Genomic DNA, 14,730 nt, shown 5'->3' with positions numbered 1-14,730 from the left:
GACAGAGACGTTCACATCCTTCCCCTGCACTTCTTCCCATCTCCATGGCACCATTTCTTCCCTCCGACCTGACCCTCGCTCTCTCTCTCTCCACAGGGATCACCGTCCCTGTATCCGATCACTGCGCTTCACGGACTGCACTGTCTCTCTGTGTGTCGTCGGAAGCCGAAGTTTCCCCAGGAAGATCAAGCCGGGGACAAAGCCAGCAACCTGTCAATAGACAATAGACAATAGACAATAGGTGCAGAAGTAGACCATTCGGCCCTTCGAGCCTGCACCGCCATTTTGAGATCATGGCTGATCAATTCCTCTCAATACCCGGTTCCTGCCTTGTCACCATATCCCTTGATTACCCTATCCATAAGATACCTATCTAGCTCCTTCTTGAAAGCATCCGGAGAATTGGCCTCCACTACCTTCCGAGGCAGTGCATTCCAGACCCCCACAACTCTCTGGGAGAAGAAGTTTTTCCATAACTCTGTCCTAAATGACCTACCCCTTATTCTCAAACCATGCCCTCTGGTACTGGACTCTCCCAGCATCTGGAACATATTTCCTGCCTCTATCTTGTCCAATCCCTTAATAATCTTATATGTTTCAATCAGATCCCCTCTCAATCTCCTTAATTCCAGCGTGTACAAGCCTAGTCTCTCTAACCTCTCTGCGTAAGACAGTCCAGACATACCAGGAATTAACCTCGTGAATCTACGGTGCACTTCCTCTACAGCCAGGATGACCCTTCCTTAACCCTGGAGACCAAAACTGTACACAACACTCCAGGTGTGGTCTCACCAAGGCTCTGTACAAATGCAAGGCGATTTCCTTGCTCTTGTACTCAATTCCCTTTGTAATAAAGGCCAACATTCCATTAGCCTTCTTCACTGCCTGCTGCACTTGCTCATTCATCTTCAGTGACTGATGAACAGGAACTCCGAGATCTCTTTGTATTACTCCCTTACCTAACTCTACACCATTCGGATAATAATCTGCCTTCCTCTTCTTACTCCCAAAGTGGATAACCTCACACTTATTCACATTAAACGCCATCTGCCAAGTATCTGCCCACTCACCCAGCCTATCCAAGTCACCCTGAATTCTCCTAACATCATCACATGTCACACTGCCACCCAGCTTAGTATCATCAGCAAATTTGCTGATGTTATTTTCTATGCCTTCATCCAAATCGTTAACGTAAATGGTAAACAGCTGTGGTCCCAATACCGAGCCCTGTGGCACCCCACTAGTCACCGCCTGCCATTCCGAGAAACACCCATTCACCGCTACCCTTTGCTTTCTATCTGCCAACCAGTTTTCTATTCATGTCAATGCCTTCCACCCGATGCCCTGAGCTTTGATTTTACCCACCAATCTTCTATGTGGGACCTTATCAAATGCCTTCTGAAAATCGAGGTACACTACATCCACTGGATCTCCCCCGTCTAACTTCCTGGTTACATCCTCGAAAAACTCCAACAGATTAGTCAAGCATGATTTACCCTGTCCAGTCTGGAGTCGCAGATGGTGTTTGGTGCCCGCTGGAGTCGGTGCGGAATGGAGCTCGGGGAGAGTCCCTTGGCAAGGATCTGGCCTGGATCGTGGTCGATCATACCCCGGAGAACCCCAACCTCTCCCGTTTCCATCTACCTCTCTTCGATCGTGAGACCGGCCAGTGCTTAACCGCATTCCCGGCCCAAATCGCCTCAGTCTCCTGAGTGGCATTTCCAAGCTACCGCAGGCTTCTGCCTCAGGTGCTAAGGGAGCGGGAGGAGGGGGCAGGTCACGGGAATGTGTACAGAGAGGCCTCGCAACAAGAGGTTAGGCAGCGAGTTTCGGGTATTTATCTTGGCTTCAGTTTCCCGGGAGGTGGTGCAGGCTTTTACTGGAGGGTGTGCTACCACCTAGACGGTCGGAGGGGTAATGGCAGGCTCTTGCTCCTGCTGCCCCGGCAGGAGGGAGGAGCTGATATTCCGTACTGAGTCGTTCCGGATTGATAGGGTACTGAGGCTGGCAATGTCGAACGAAGGGGATGGAAATTTGGAGATTTTTCTGACCTCCGTGGGGCTGATTCATGGAGTCAGCAACGGGAGGGAGAGTGAGCGGGGGTGGGGAATACCAGATTCCCGGCACTTGTGTAGTGGGCGGTGCTCCTGCGCTCCGGAATCCGTGGTCCTGAGCTCAAAGAAAGTGTGGAGTGAGAGCGCCGTAATGCGGCATTGAGCCGCGAGGGGGCGCTCCTCGATTGACAGGAAGGTCTTAAATTAACTCAACAGATCACTTTAATTACTTATAGAATAACACAAACGAAGGACTTCAGTAAATATAATAATATTAATATTTTATTGTGATTCATTTTGTTTCAGCAGCTCCGGTCATAAACAGGTACACACATGAATCCTGCAGTCCTGCGTCAGTTCTCAAAATAATTCCACAGACACGTGTCAGTCCCAAAGTAATCCCAGTGCACCACGATTGCCCCACAGACTCGTGTCAATATCCAAAGTAACACCACTGCTCTGATCATTCACTCTGAACATTATAGTCCACTGAGTCTTACTTCAGTGGTGGGAAACTGTTGGAGAAGATTCTTAGAGACAGGATTTACATGAATATGGAGCCGGAGCTCCTGATTAGGGTGAGTCTTTGTTAAAGGCAAGTCATGCTTCCAGAGCCTGGTTAAATTCTGTGAAGTGACATAGCACAGGACAAAAATAGAGTGGTTGATATGGCGTTTATGGTGTTTATATATTTAGTAAGATATTTCATAAGGTTGACCATGGTTGTGTCCTTCAGAAAGTCAGTAGGCATGGGCTTCTAGAAATAAGATCTTCTAGGAATGATGGCTTTTGAACTCCGAATGAGCTTTTTTCCCACAGAATGCAAAGGATAATTATAAACAGAGCATCATCTTCCTGGAGGGTGGTGCCCAGTGGTGTTCTGCACAAATTTGTTCTGGGACCCCCTCTTTTTGTGATATTTATAAATGATTTGAATGAGGAAGTGGAAGTGTGGAATTAGTAAGTTGGCAGTTGATATGGGTATTGGTGGAATTGTAGAAGATTCTCGTGGGTTACAACAGGAGATTGGCAGAACGCAGAACAGGGCTAAGATGTGGCGGATGGAGGTCAAACCTGAAAAGGTGTGAACTGATTTGCTTTGGAAGGACAAATTTGAAGGCAGAATACAGAGTTAAAGTCAGAATCGTTAACAGTGCAGTGAAAGAGAGGGATGATTGGGTCTACATCCAAAGATCCCTCAAAGCGACTTGCAAGTTAATAGGACGGTTCAGAAGGCGTATTCTGTGTTGCCTTCATTAGTCCGGGGTTGAGTACAAGAGTCACAAAGTATTTTAGTAACTCTGAAATCCTGGTAAGATCACACCAGGAATATTGTGTTGAGTTCTGGGCGCCGCATTATGGAAAGGATATGGAAACTTCATCGAGTGTGCAGAGGATGTTAACTATGATGCTGCCTTGATGAGACATTCTGTACATTCTGTTTGCAGCAAAGGAGGTTGAGAGCTGACTTGATGGATTTGTTCAAGACACGTCTCTGCCGAAGGAAGTACAAGGCGTGTCATCCCTTCACTGGCCTGCACGTTACCCTAGGGTGAGATGTAGCAAATGCATTTCTAACCCGGAAATCGGGGTCACGTGAAGCCATGGGACCAGGTGCTGGATGGTCGTATGAGTAGCCGATGCTGGTCACATGTTCTGCTTATTTGACCACTGACACCAGGCAGACAATCGCTGAACAGTATTGATAATGTCTGCAGTCAGCTGTCGTGTAAAGACACTGTCTGGGAGAAGAAAATAGAAAATCACTTCTGTAGAGAAAAATGGCAAGCAATCATGCTCATTGGAAGATCATGATCACCTATATCATGCGACCCAGCACAGAGCAAACAAAGGAATATAAGGTGAAACCTTGTCAGAGCAAGTGGTTTAGATGGGGTGTCCGGGTTGGGTTCCGTAAATTAATATGTATGTTGTCCAACAAGAGTAGAAACTGCACTGGATCTTGCATCGGGTAATGAGCCTGGCCAGCTGACCGATCCTTTCAGAGCAAACAGTTACCACAACTCCTTAAGTTTTACGATAGCTACAGATAAGGACAAGCATGGAGCTTGTGAAAGAGTATTAAAGTGGAGCAGGCTACATATGAGAGCATCCTGCAGGAACTAGGAAGAGATAATTGGGATCAGCTACCTTTGGGCAAGTCTACATCCAACATGTGAAAAGTGCTTAAACTTTCACTACACAGAGTACAGGACAGGTATGTTCCAGTCAGAAGGAAGGACAAAGAGAACTGTGGATGTCGAGGGTGGTCATGTTGTAGTCTGGAATAAAAAGGAAGAAATGGTGAAGCTTCGGTAGTTAGAATCAAACGGTTTTCTTGACGAATTATAAAGAAGCCAGAAAATAACTGGAGTGGAATTAAGAAAGCCAGGAGGGCACAGGAAAAGAGCTTAGTAAGTAGGATTAAAGAGAACCCCAAGGCATCTGTGCATACATCAGGGACCGGAGGATAACAAGGTAAGGGTTGAACCACACAAGAATATGGGGTGGGGGGGGGGGAGGAGAGCAGTTGCCTGGGTACAAAGGATGTGGGTGAGGTCCATAATGAGTATTTTGCATCAATATTTACCAAGGAGAAGGACGTGGAAGATGTGGAGATCAGTACCAAGAGTATTAATATGCTCAGGCATTTTGAACTGTGGGAGGAGGTAGTGTCGAATATCTTAAGCAGCAAAGTTTGGATAAGTCCCTCGTGCCTGGTGGGATATACCCCAGGTTGTTGAACGGGAAGTGAAGGGATTGCTTGGGCCTTGATCAATATCTTTGTGTCCTCCACAGCCACAGGCGAGGTCCTGGAGGACTGGTGAGAAGCTCATGTTGCTCCATTGTTCAAGACGGAAATCCGGGATAATCCTGGAAACCATAGACCGGAAAGTCTCTCATCAGCGGCACGGAAGATGCTGAGGAGAATTCCCAGAGAAAGTATTTATGAGTATTTGGAAAATCATAGCCTACTTAGGGAGAGCTAGTATGGCCTTCTGTGCGGTAAATTGTGCCTTACTACATTGATTGATTTTATTAATAATGTGACGAGGATGATTGGTAGAGACAGCTATGGTTGACATTTCAACATGTTTGAGAAAGGCATTTCACAAGGTCCCATATGGGAGTCTCATTCAAAAGTTTAGGATCAGTGGTGAATTGGCTGTTTGAATTCAGAACTGGCCTGCCCATTGGAGACAGAGGGTAGTGGTTGAAGGGACCAGTTGTAGCTGGAGCTCTGTGATTAGTGGTACTCCACCGGGATCAGTTCTGTGACCCCTGCAGTTTGTGATGTACATAACCGATCTGACTGAAGATGAACATACTTATGGATAGCACGGATGACTGGCAAAGAACACAGCGGGATGAACTGTAAATCAATTGCAGATATGGGCAGAAAAATGCAGATGGAGTTTAATCCAGGCAAATGTGAAGTGTTGTACCTCGGTAGGTCAAATGTAAAGCGACAGCACAGTGCAAGACAGTTAACAGGTGTTAATGAGCAGAAAGATGTTGGGATTCAAAATCAAAGCCCCTTGTAATTTGATGAGGTGTTTGAGAAGGCAGTTGACATGCCTGAATTTATAAATTGATAAAACTCTAGTTAGGCCACATCTGGAGTACTGCGTGCCGTTCCTGTTGCCTCACTCTAGGAAGGATGTTGAGGATTTGGAGAGAGTGCAGAAGAAGTTTACCAGGATATTGACCGGATTAGAGGGCATGTGATCGGAAAAACCTGGGTGGTTTTCTCTGGAGCGGTGGAGTGTGAAGTGAAATTTGATAGAGTTTATCAGATTATGAGAGGCTTATAGAGTAGGCAGACTCTGAGGTCTTGAAATGTCTAATACCAAAGGATGTGCATTTAATGTGAAAGCGGGTAAGTTCAAAAAAGAAAGACAACTTATGTGTGAAAGGCAAGTTCGTTTAAATATAAAACGAATGAAGGAATTCGCCGAGAATGAATGCTTGGGATGATGGTAGAAGCGGATACAGTGGGGACTTCGAAGAGACTCTTAGATAGGCACACGAATCTGCAGAAAATAGAAGGATATGTATATTTTGAATGCATAATGGATAAATGTAGATAGCCGTTTGATAACTAATCCATTTGTTTTCTAGGAGGCTGTGATCATTGTGGGCCGAAGGACCTGTCTCTGTGCTATACTAATCTATCTTCTATGTCAATGTTCTACAATGTTGTTACATCTACATTGTTGCAATGTGATTTTCAGTTCAGTGTGTTGTTTTACCATACCGAGCTCCAGAACCTCTTTCAGTATTGTGTCCAACTTTGCCAACCCATTCCTCATTTCCAGAAAGGATTCCCACATCACTCCCCGGGACTGGGAACCTTTCCCCATCCCCAGGCTGAGGAAGAGCGCGGTATCCTCTGTCAGGATTCTCTTCTCTGTGAGTTCTGTGATTTCCTGTAAACAATGAACACGTTGAGTGACAGACTGAGTGAAAGAGAATGGAGAAGACAATATCAGCTCAGTGATGGGTCGTCCCAGTGAATTTGAGCAAAAGGAACAGTCTCTGGGCAGCTTCTTCAGCCATTCTGTAAATTTCTGGTTTCGGTCATTAGCAACAAAGCACTGACTGTGGAAATTACAAATCAGAAAATTATTAGAGTCACACAGCCCAACAGATCTGAAACACTCCCTCCGGCCCTTCCACTCAGTGCTCTCATTTTTTTTTTGTTTTTACTGCCCAGTTCCATCTACCTACACCTTAACCTTCATACACCTCCCATCTATGTTCACATCAAATTTCTCATTAGTGTCTAAAATGAATCTACATCCACTGGCAGCTCTTGCCACACTCTCACCAACATCTGAGTGAAGATTTCCCCTTCAGAGTCCCCTGAAAATATTTCACCTTTCACTCTTAGCCGTCCAATACGGAGGAAGAACGATGACGGGGCAGAGAAGGAAGGCACGAAGACACGAAGGTGTCGTGAGTGGTGAGAGTGAGGAGAGGGAAACAGAGGAGACTGTTTATATTTATGATCTTTCAAAAAAAAGTAATTGTTTGAACTTACTTGCTGCAAACTTACTAACCATATCCTATACATTTTCAACGTCCAATTCCCATTCTACCCGCAACATTTCCCGTCCGACCACTCACCCCATAGCCATACGTCCACCTATAACCTCTACCCACACACACCGACATATCCACTTCGCCCCAAACACCACTCCCCGCTTGGGGAACCAAAACTAACTATTCCCACTGGCCGGGCTCGGGCGCAAAGCTAAAACCGGGGCTGCCGGACCAGAGAGCCCGGAGCCTCCAGTCCTCCGGCAGAGCTCGGGCCCGACCGTTTCCCAATGCTACCGGCCCCCGACTGACACAATCCCGGGATCACTCGCTACTTATACTGCCTTCCGAAAACGAGAAACAACGGCGACAGCTGCGATCGGCATCGCGCCTGAGTTTCGCAGGAGGTTCGCCGCAGCAGCATCAATGGTTGGAGGTCTGAACATCGCGGCCGTTGTCCGAAGGTCCACACAACGCCACCAGTGGCCGAATGCTGGATCTACAACAGAGATGTAAGTCACAAACACCGCGATATCTGCACATGGCTGGATATCCAAAGCAACACACACAAATTGCTGGCGGATCTTAGCAGATCAGGCAGCATCTATCGAAAAGAGTAAACAGTTGACGTTTCGGGTTGAGACAATTTTTCAGAACTGAGAAGGAAGGGGAAAATATCTGAATAAATACGGGGCGGGAGAGGAAAGGGCTAGCAGGAAGGTAACAGACGAAGCCAGGTAGGTGGGAAAGCTCTAGAGCTGGAGAATAGGAGAAAGGAATGAGGAAGTGGACCCAGGGAGAAGTGATTAGCAGTGGGAAGGTCCTAGAGGAAGAGAGGGAGTGGGAGGGAGGGAGGGCTGAGGCGGAATTTTTTTTTCACCGGAAGGAGAAATCAATGCTCATGCCATCACGTTGCAGGGTACCCAGACGGATTATAAGGAGCTGATCCTGGACTCTGAGTGTGGCCTCATTTTGGCACAAGAGGAGGCGCTGGGTTGACACGCCGGAACGGGAATTGGAATCGGAATGAAAATGTTTGGACACCGAGAAATCCGGCTCGTAGCGGATGGTTCAAATAATAATTTAATATTAAAGCATGTATCCATATACAACTCTGATTTTTTTTCTTCTCTAGTGAGCAACAAAACAAAGAAAGAGAATGACCGCCGTTCAGAGGGAAGCAACCCTCCTGTACACAAAAAAAGAACGGCACTCCAGTCGTCAACCTCCAAAAATCCCGTCTCCCTGCACAAAACGCGACGAGAACATTTTCACCTCCTTCACCAAAAATAAAACCTTACCCCGCACAACTGCGGAGGAGCCGGTGTCACCAGTGTCGAGGCGGCCGCATCGGGAGCAGAGGACACAGCAGGCGACCCCGTAAGATTCACAGGTGAAGTGTTGCCTCACCTGGAAGGATGTTTGGGCAACGGAAAGGATTCAGTCATCCGGCTCTTTCACTGTGACACCCCCGAACTCCATATCAAATCCATCCAACCAAATCTATGCGAACTTTTCTGACCAACAAACTTATTGCCTCTCTGCGATCAGCTGTCCGAAGGATTAACTGACTCTTAGAGGAAGGGGTATCTATGGTCCACATTATCAGGGTGTTCAGTTTACCAGGAGACAAATACTTCAGGGAGGTGAGGTTTTCTGTTCTGTAGACCCCACTGGCAATTCTGGTGTTATGTCCCATATTGAGACAGACACCCCGCTCCCCACTCCATCAACAACACGGCACAGCCGGACACATAACAGGAGACTTTACATCTCACAACACTGGATTCAGCAATGAAACCCGTGATTAATGTTGTTGTCCCACTGAAATCATAAGAAACGTCCATTCAGGTGTGTTTAAGTACGAGAGCTCTCCTACAGGTGACGCCACACAACCGCACCCACGAGCCTGACGTCACACATGGGTTCCCCACACCGGGTTCTGCCTTCACGTGCGCGGTGACTTGGTTTTGACGGTTGAGCTACTGATCACGTGCCCCCCCCCCCCCCCGCCCGGCACACACACACACACACACACACACACACACACACACACACACACACACACACACACACACACACACCGCTGTCAACAGAGGATTCCAGAGCTGCGCTATCCCATTGGTGCGAACTGATGTCAATCACTGGTTACACCCAATAGCAGAGAGAGAGCATCGAAGAGGGCAATAACCCCGCTGATCTCGTCTCACGCCGCCGTCCGATCTCCCGTCGAAGTAGAGCAAATCTCAAAGTAAACGTCCCACTTTTTGATTTATTTCCATTTGCCTCCTAGGGAAGTTGGGAGAGTTTGTGAAGCGTCTCCTGCGGCCAGGGTCTGATGTACCGCTGAGAGGCAGGAGATGACTACTCGGTCTATCGGCTTATTATCAACTGTCCAGGGGTGGGAGGGATCTCCGCAGCAGACGGAGGGGAGGGGGATTTAATTGAAAGGATACCGGTGGCGTGAGAGGGAGCAGACAGATGTTTGTCCCGGTGGGGACAGGAGGGGTTTAACTGTGGAAATGTCTGTGCCCACGGTGGTGGTGAGCGAAGGGATTCATCACTGGTGGGCAAACACCGAAGTACTGTTGACCTCCAAGTCTGGGAAAAGTGGGGATAAAAGTTAAATTTGGGCGGGTGGGAGCAAGGATTGACTGGCCCCGGGTCTTATTGAATGACAGGGCGGGCTGGAGGGGCCGAGTGGCCTGCTCTTGTTCCTGTTGTCTGTGTGTTTAAAGCGATGGAATAGCCAGGCCCTTCTTGGATCTGCAAGATGTTCCAGTGTGTGTTGCAAGGACCGGTGCTTGGAGCCCAGTTTTTTCCAAACTGTATCAACAATTTGGCCAAGGGACCAAATCCAACATTTCCAAGTCTCTTGTAGACACGAAATGTATACTTATATACTGATAATGACACAAATGTATATTAATATATTGTTTAAGACATAAAATTTATATCTCTCCTTTGTTAGTGAGATTTCTAAGTCTGTTGTTGATACTGTATATACATTGAACATCACATAAAACCTGTATTTAATGACATAAAACACATTTCGATATTGTTATTGACACAGTTGTATAATTTATGCTCCGGGTGTTATCTGAATGGACTTGTCTGTGATGCTGCCACAAGTCAGTGTTTCTCTGTCCCTGTACCTTCCTGTACTTGTGCACTTGGTAATAAATTCAACTGGACCTCACAAAACTCAGTGAGATTAGATTATCATCTTGTCACCTTGGTAATTGAAATGCAAAGATACAGTACACAGTTAAATACAAGAGCCTGAATATTGTTGATGAGCAGAGGGATCTTGGAGTCCAAGCTCACCGGCCCCTGAAAGAGACTACAGACTACAGACTGACAGGGTGGTTAAGAAGGCAAATGGTATGCTTACCTTTATAGTCGAGGCGTTGATTTTAAACGTCAGGAAGTTATATTAATACTCGAGTTAGGTCACATCTGGAGTATTTCAAACAGTTCTCGTAGCCTCAATCTAGGAAGAATGTCGAAGATTTGGAACGAGTACAGACAATCTTTACCAGGAAATTTCCTGGATTACAGGGCATGCATGATTTCTAAGTGTATATGCCAAAGTTTACATTTGCTTGTCCCAGCTTTTTCACTTTAGGATCATTTATATTATGGTATGTACTGTTAATTCAGTAACTGTCTATTTCTGTAGGACCAGCAGTGATTGTCCTTGATGTGTTCTTCCACCAAGTTCTGTCTACTCATTCCATGCCATATAGTTCATATTGTGCCTGTATCTTATCAATAATTATATATCAACAATCCTTCTCCTACTGTCTTCTCATTGTGAAGTGTTTTGCCTCACCGAGTTATTTCCGCTATCAGTGTTTGTTACCTAGAACTAGAAGAGTATTTATTGAATGCAGCATGAGCTAGGGTAAAGACAGCCATTACAATTTTAGTTTCAACCTTATAAAGTGGCCACTGTGTTATTTTTCTATCAGGACACTTTACAGGAGAATGTCAGGGTAGCAGTCTGACACCTGAAGTTTAATTGAAGTTGGAGAATGCAACAAGACAATGATTACAAAGACAAGAGTAAATCGATAAGAGAATGATTTCAAAAGACTAATTTCGAGTTTTGGAATGGCCGAACCAAAACTGTAAAGTTAATCCCATAGAAATTTTGCGGAATGGCCTGAAGCAACAGTTCAGGCAAGGAATCCCACCAGCAACCCAGTGTTGAAGCGCATTGACTGTGTGAACTCAATTATTCCTGTGTTGGAATGAAGAGAAAACTAATGATGATCCCTTTTCCCATCTGGTTCCATCTGCCCATTCCACGCGCATCTTGTTAAACCTCTGTCCAGCCAGTATCCCAACCACCTCAATGATATATATCAACCATCTTGTTCAACCTCTGGCCAAACTGTATCCCACCACCTCAATGATATATATCAACCATCTTGTACAAACTCTGTCCAGTCTGTATCCAATCACTTCAATGATATATATCAACCATCTTGTTCAACCTCTGTCAAGCCTGTATCGCACCACCTCAATGATATATATCAACCATCTTGTCAATTTCTGGTCAGACTGTATCGCATCAATAGTTACAATTTTAATTTCAACATAACAAAATGGCAAAGGGTTAATCTTGACAGCATTCAAATTTGCGTCTGTTATTTCATGGTTTGTCATTTTTGGGGTGCCACTTTCTCTGTTGCCAGGGTAACAGCCCACATGACTTGCAGGGAGTGGTGCTCATTTTTATCGCTCTCTGGTCACGGTCCCTCAGTGAGAGACAGCGGCTTCGGGAGCAGATGTAACAGGCTGATAGTGGGGTGGGGAGGATGTTGTGAGCATTGACTGTATCGACTGTATTAACCCTGTGTTGGAATGAAGAGAAAATTAATGAATGTGGGTATTACATTTATGCAACTTCGTCCAGGCCGTCACGAAAAACTTGTAATCAGTTAATAGTTGTGCAACATTTAAAGTAAAAAGAGAAAATGCTGGAACCATTCAGCAGATCGGGCAGCAACTTGGACAGTCCCAGTTCTGATACTGGCTCTAACTACCACAGTTTCTCTTTCCACAAATCTAATCTGAAGAAACGAGTTTCCAGCACTATTATTTCAATTTTATATTCAAAGCGTTTTAATCCTGTTAGCCTACAGGAAATGTGATGGCCAATTGTGCTGGGCAAGACCTCGTTTAACAATTAGATTATGACAAATTGAGTTCAGTTTAGCTGCTGGAGTCAATGTAAAACGTATCCCCGTTATCTGGTGACTCACGCCCTGGTTTTACAGCCCGATCATTGGTCCAGTCAGATGATCATCAGGGTCCGGTTCTGCCATAGGTTGATGGAGTGTTAGTTTTTGAACTCCGATTGGCTGAAAGACTACATCATATTACCGGGAGCAAGGAGTCCGAGGAGAGTTGCCGTTTAGGCTGCAATCCTTGGAAAATGCTACCGTTTCCTCATTGTGAAGTATTTTGCCTCACTATCGGTGTTTGTTACCTAGAAATAGCAGAGGATGTATTGAATGCAGCATGAGGTAAGGTAAAGACAAACACTACAATTTCAGTTTCAACGTTATAAAATAGACGTTCTGTTAAATTCATATCAGGACACTTTACAGGAGAATGTCAGGGTGGCTGTCTGTCACCTGAAATTTAATTGAAGTTGATAATGCAAAAAGTCATTTTACCGAAAGATAAGAGAAAATCGATATGAGAATGGTTTCAAAAGAAAATTTCGTTTTTTGGAATGGCCGAGTCAGTCCTATCGTTAATCCCATAGGAATGCTATGGGATGGCCTGAAGCAGCAGTTCAGACAAGGAATCCCACCAACATCCCAGAGGTGAAGCAGTTTTGTCAGGCGGAATGGCCTAAAATTCCTCCAAGCCAATGTGCAGGAACATCAACAGTTATCGGAAGCATTTGGTTGAAATTATTGCTGCACGGGGTGGGGGGGGGGGGGAGTGTGGGTCACACCAATGATTGAAAACCAAGGTTCACAGACTTATTTTTAACAAGTACATGTAATATTCAATCATGTTAATCTTGTCATAACGAGACTCAGAGCGTTTGAAATAGGCTCCATTGTTTACTTTTCCGGTCATTTTCGGAGGGCCGCTTACTGCATTGTCACGATAACAGCCCATGTGACCGGCAAGGAGCGGTAAACATTTTTATCGCTCTCTGGTCACCGTTGCACAGTGAGAGTTAGTGGCCTCAGGACCAGATGGAACAGACCGATAAAGGGGTGGGGAGGAAGTTGTGAGCATTGACTGTTTGAACTGAATTATTGCTGTGTTGGAATGAAGAGAAAACTAATGATGATACCTTTTCCCATCTGGTTCCATCTGCTCATCCCCGGCGCATTCGTTTAAACTCTGTTTGGCCTGTAACCCACCATCTCAATGATATATATCAAACATCATGTTCAACCTCTGTCCAGTCTCTATCCCATCAACTCAAAGATATATATCAACCATCTTGTTCAACCTCTGTCCAGTCTGTATCCCACCACCTCAATGATATATATCAACCATCTTGTTCAACCTCTGGCCAAACTGTATCCCACCACCTCAATGATATATATCAACCATCTTGTTTAAGCTCTGTCCAGCTTGTATCCCACCACCTCAATGATATATATCAACCATGTGGTCTCGGCCTGAAACGTCGACAGTGCTTCTCCTTATAGATGCTGCCTGGCCTGCTGTGTTCCACCAGCATTTTGTGCGTGTTGTTGGAATTTCCAGTATCTGCAGATTTCCTCGTGTTTGTTCAACCTCTGTCCAGTCTGTATCTCACCATCCCAATGACAGATATCAACCACCTGTTCAACCCCTGTCCATTCTGTATTCCATCAACTCAATGATATATCTCAAAATTCTTGTCAATTTCTGGCCAGACTGTATCGCATCAATAATTACATTTTTATTTACATAATGGCTAAGTGTTAAACTTGACAGCATTTAAAGTGAGTCAGTTATTTCAATTTTTTGGAATATTTTTGGAGAGCCACTTTCTCTGTTGCCAGGGTAACAGCCCATGTGACTTGGAGGGAGTGGTGCACATTTTTATCGCTCTCTGGTCACGGTCCATCATTGAGAGACAGCGGCCTCGGGAGCAGATGTAACAGACTGATAATGGGGTGGGGAGGATGTTATGAGCATTGACTCTACCGACGGTATTATCCCTGTGTTGGAATAAAGACAAAATTAATGAATGTGGGCATTACATTTCTGCTACTTTGTTCAGGCCGTTACAAGCGTCTTGTAAACAGTCAATAGTTGTGCATAATTTAAAGTAAAAAGAGAGAATATTGGAAACGTTCAGCAGATCGGGCAGCAACTTGGACAGTCCCAATTCAGATATTGGGTCTTCCACAGTTTCTCTTTCCACAAATCTAATCTGATGAAACGAGTTTATACTAAATAAATTAGTATAAATGATTGTATACTAAAATCATTTTGTTCCTGTTGGTCTACAGGAAATGTGATGGCCAATTGTGCTGGTCAAGACCTCATTTAACAATAAGATAATGATCACTTGAGTTCAGTTTACCTGCAGGAGACAATGTGCAACGTATCCCTGATATTTCGTGACTCACACCTAGGTTTTCCAGCCCGATCATTGGTC

General features: G+C 45.3%; 2 protein-coding genes across 3 annotated transcripts in view; one reads left to right on the top strand and one right to left on the bottom strand.

Moving 5' to 3' along the window:
• The window catches only part of LOC140721274 (uncharacterized), a 349,814-nt gene that overhangs the window by 196,882 nt on the left and 138,202 nt on the right, over window positions 1-14,730 (bottom strand). The window lies entirely within an intron of this gene.
• The window catches only part of LOC140721247 (NACHT, LRR and PYD domains-containing protein 3-like), a 32,956-nt gene continuing 30,729 nt past the window's right edge, over window positions 12,504-14,730 (top strand). Inside the window, exon 1 of one of the 2 annotated variants that reach the window (XM_073036096.1) lies at window positions 12,504-12,634. The gene's annotated coding sequence lies outside the window, so the exon portion shown is untranslated. The remainder of the gene's footprint in view (window positions 12,635-14,730) is intronic. The other variant, XM_073036097.1, reaches the window with a different exon arrangement.

Source organism: Hemitrygon akajei, unplaced genomic scaffold (genome assembly GCF_048418815.1).
Source record: "Hemitrygon akajei unplaced genomic scaffold, sHemAka1.3 Scf000053, whole genome shotgun sequence".
Lineage (NCBI taxonomy): Eukaryota > Metazoa > Chordata > Chondrichthyes > Myliobatiformes > Dasyatidae > Hemitrygon > Hemitrygon akajei.
This window is presented reverse-complemented; position numbering and strand designations above follow the sequence as displayed.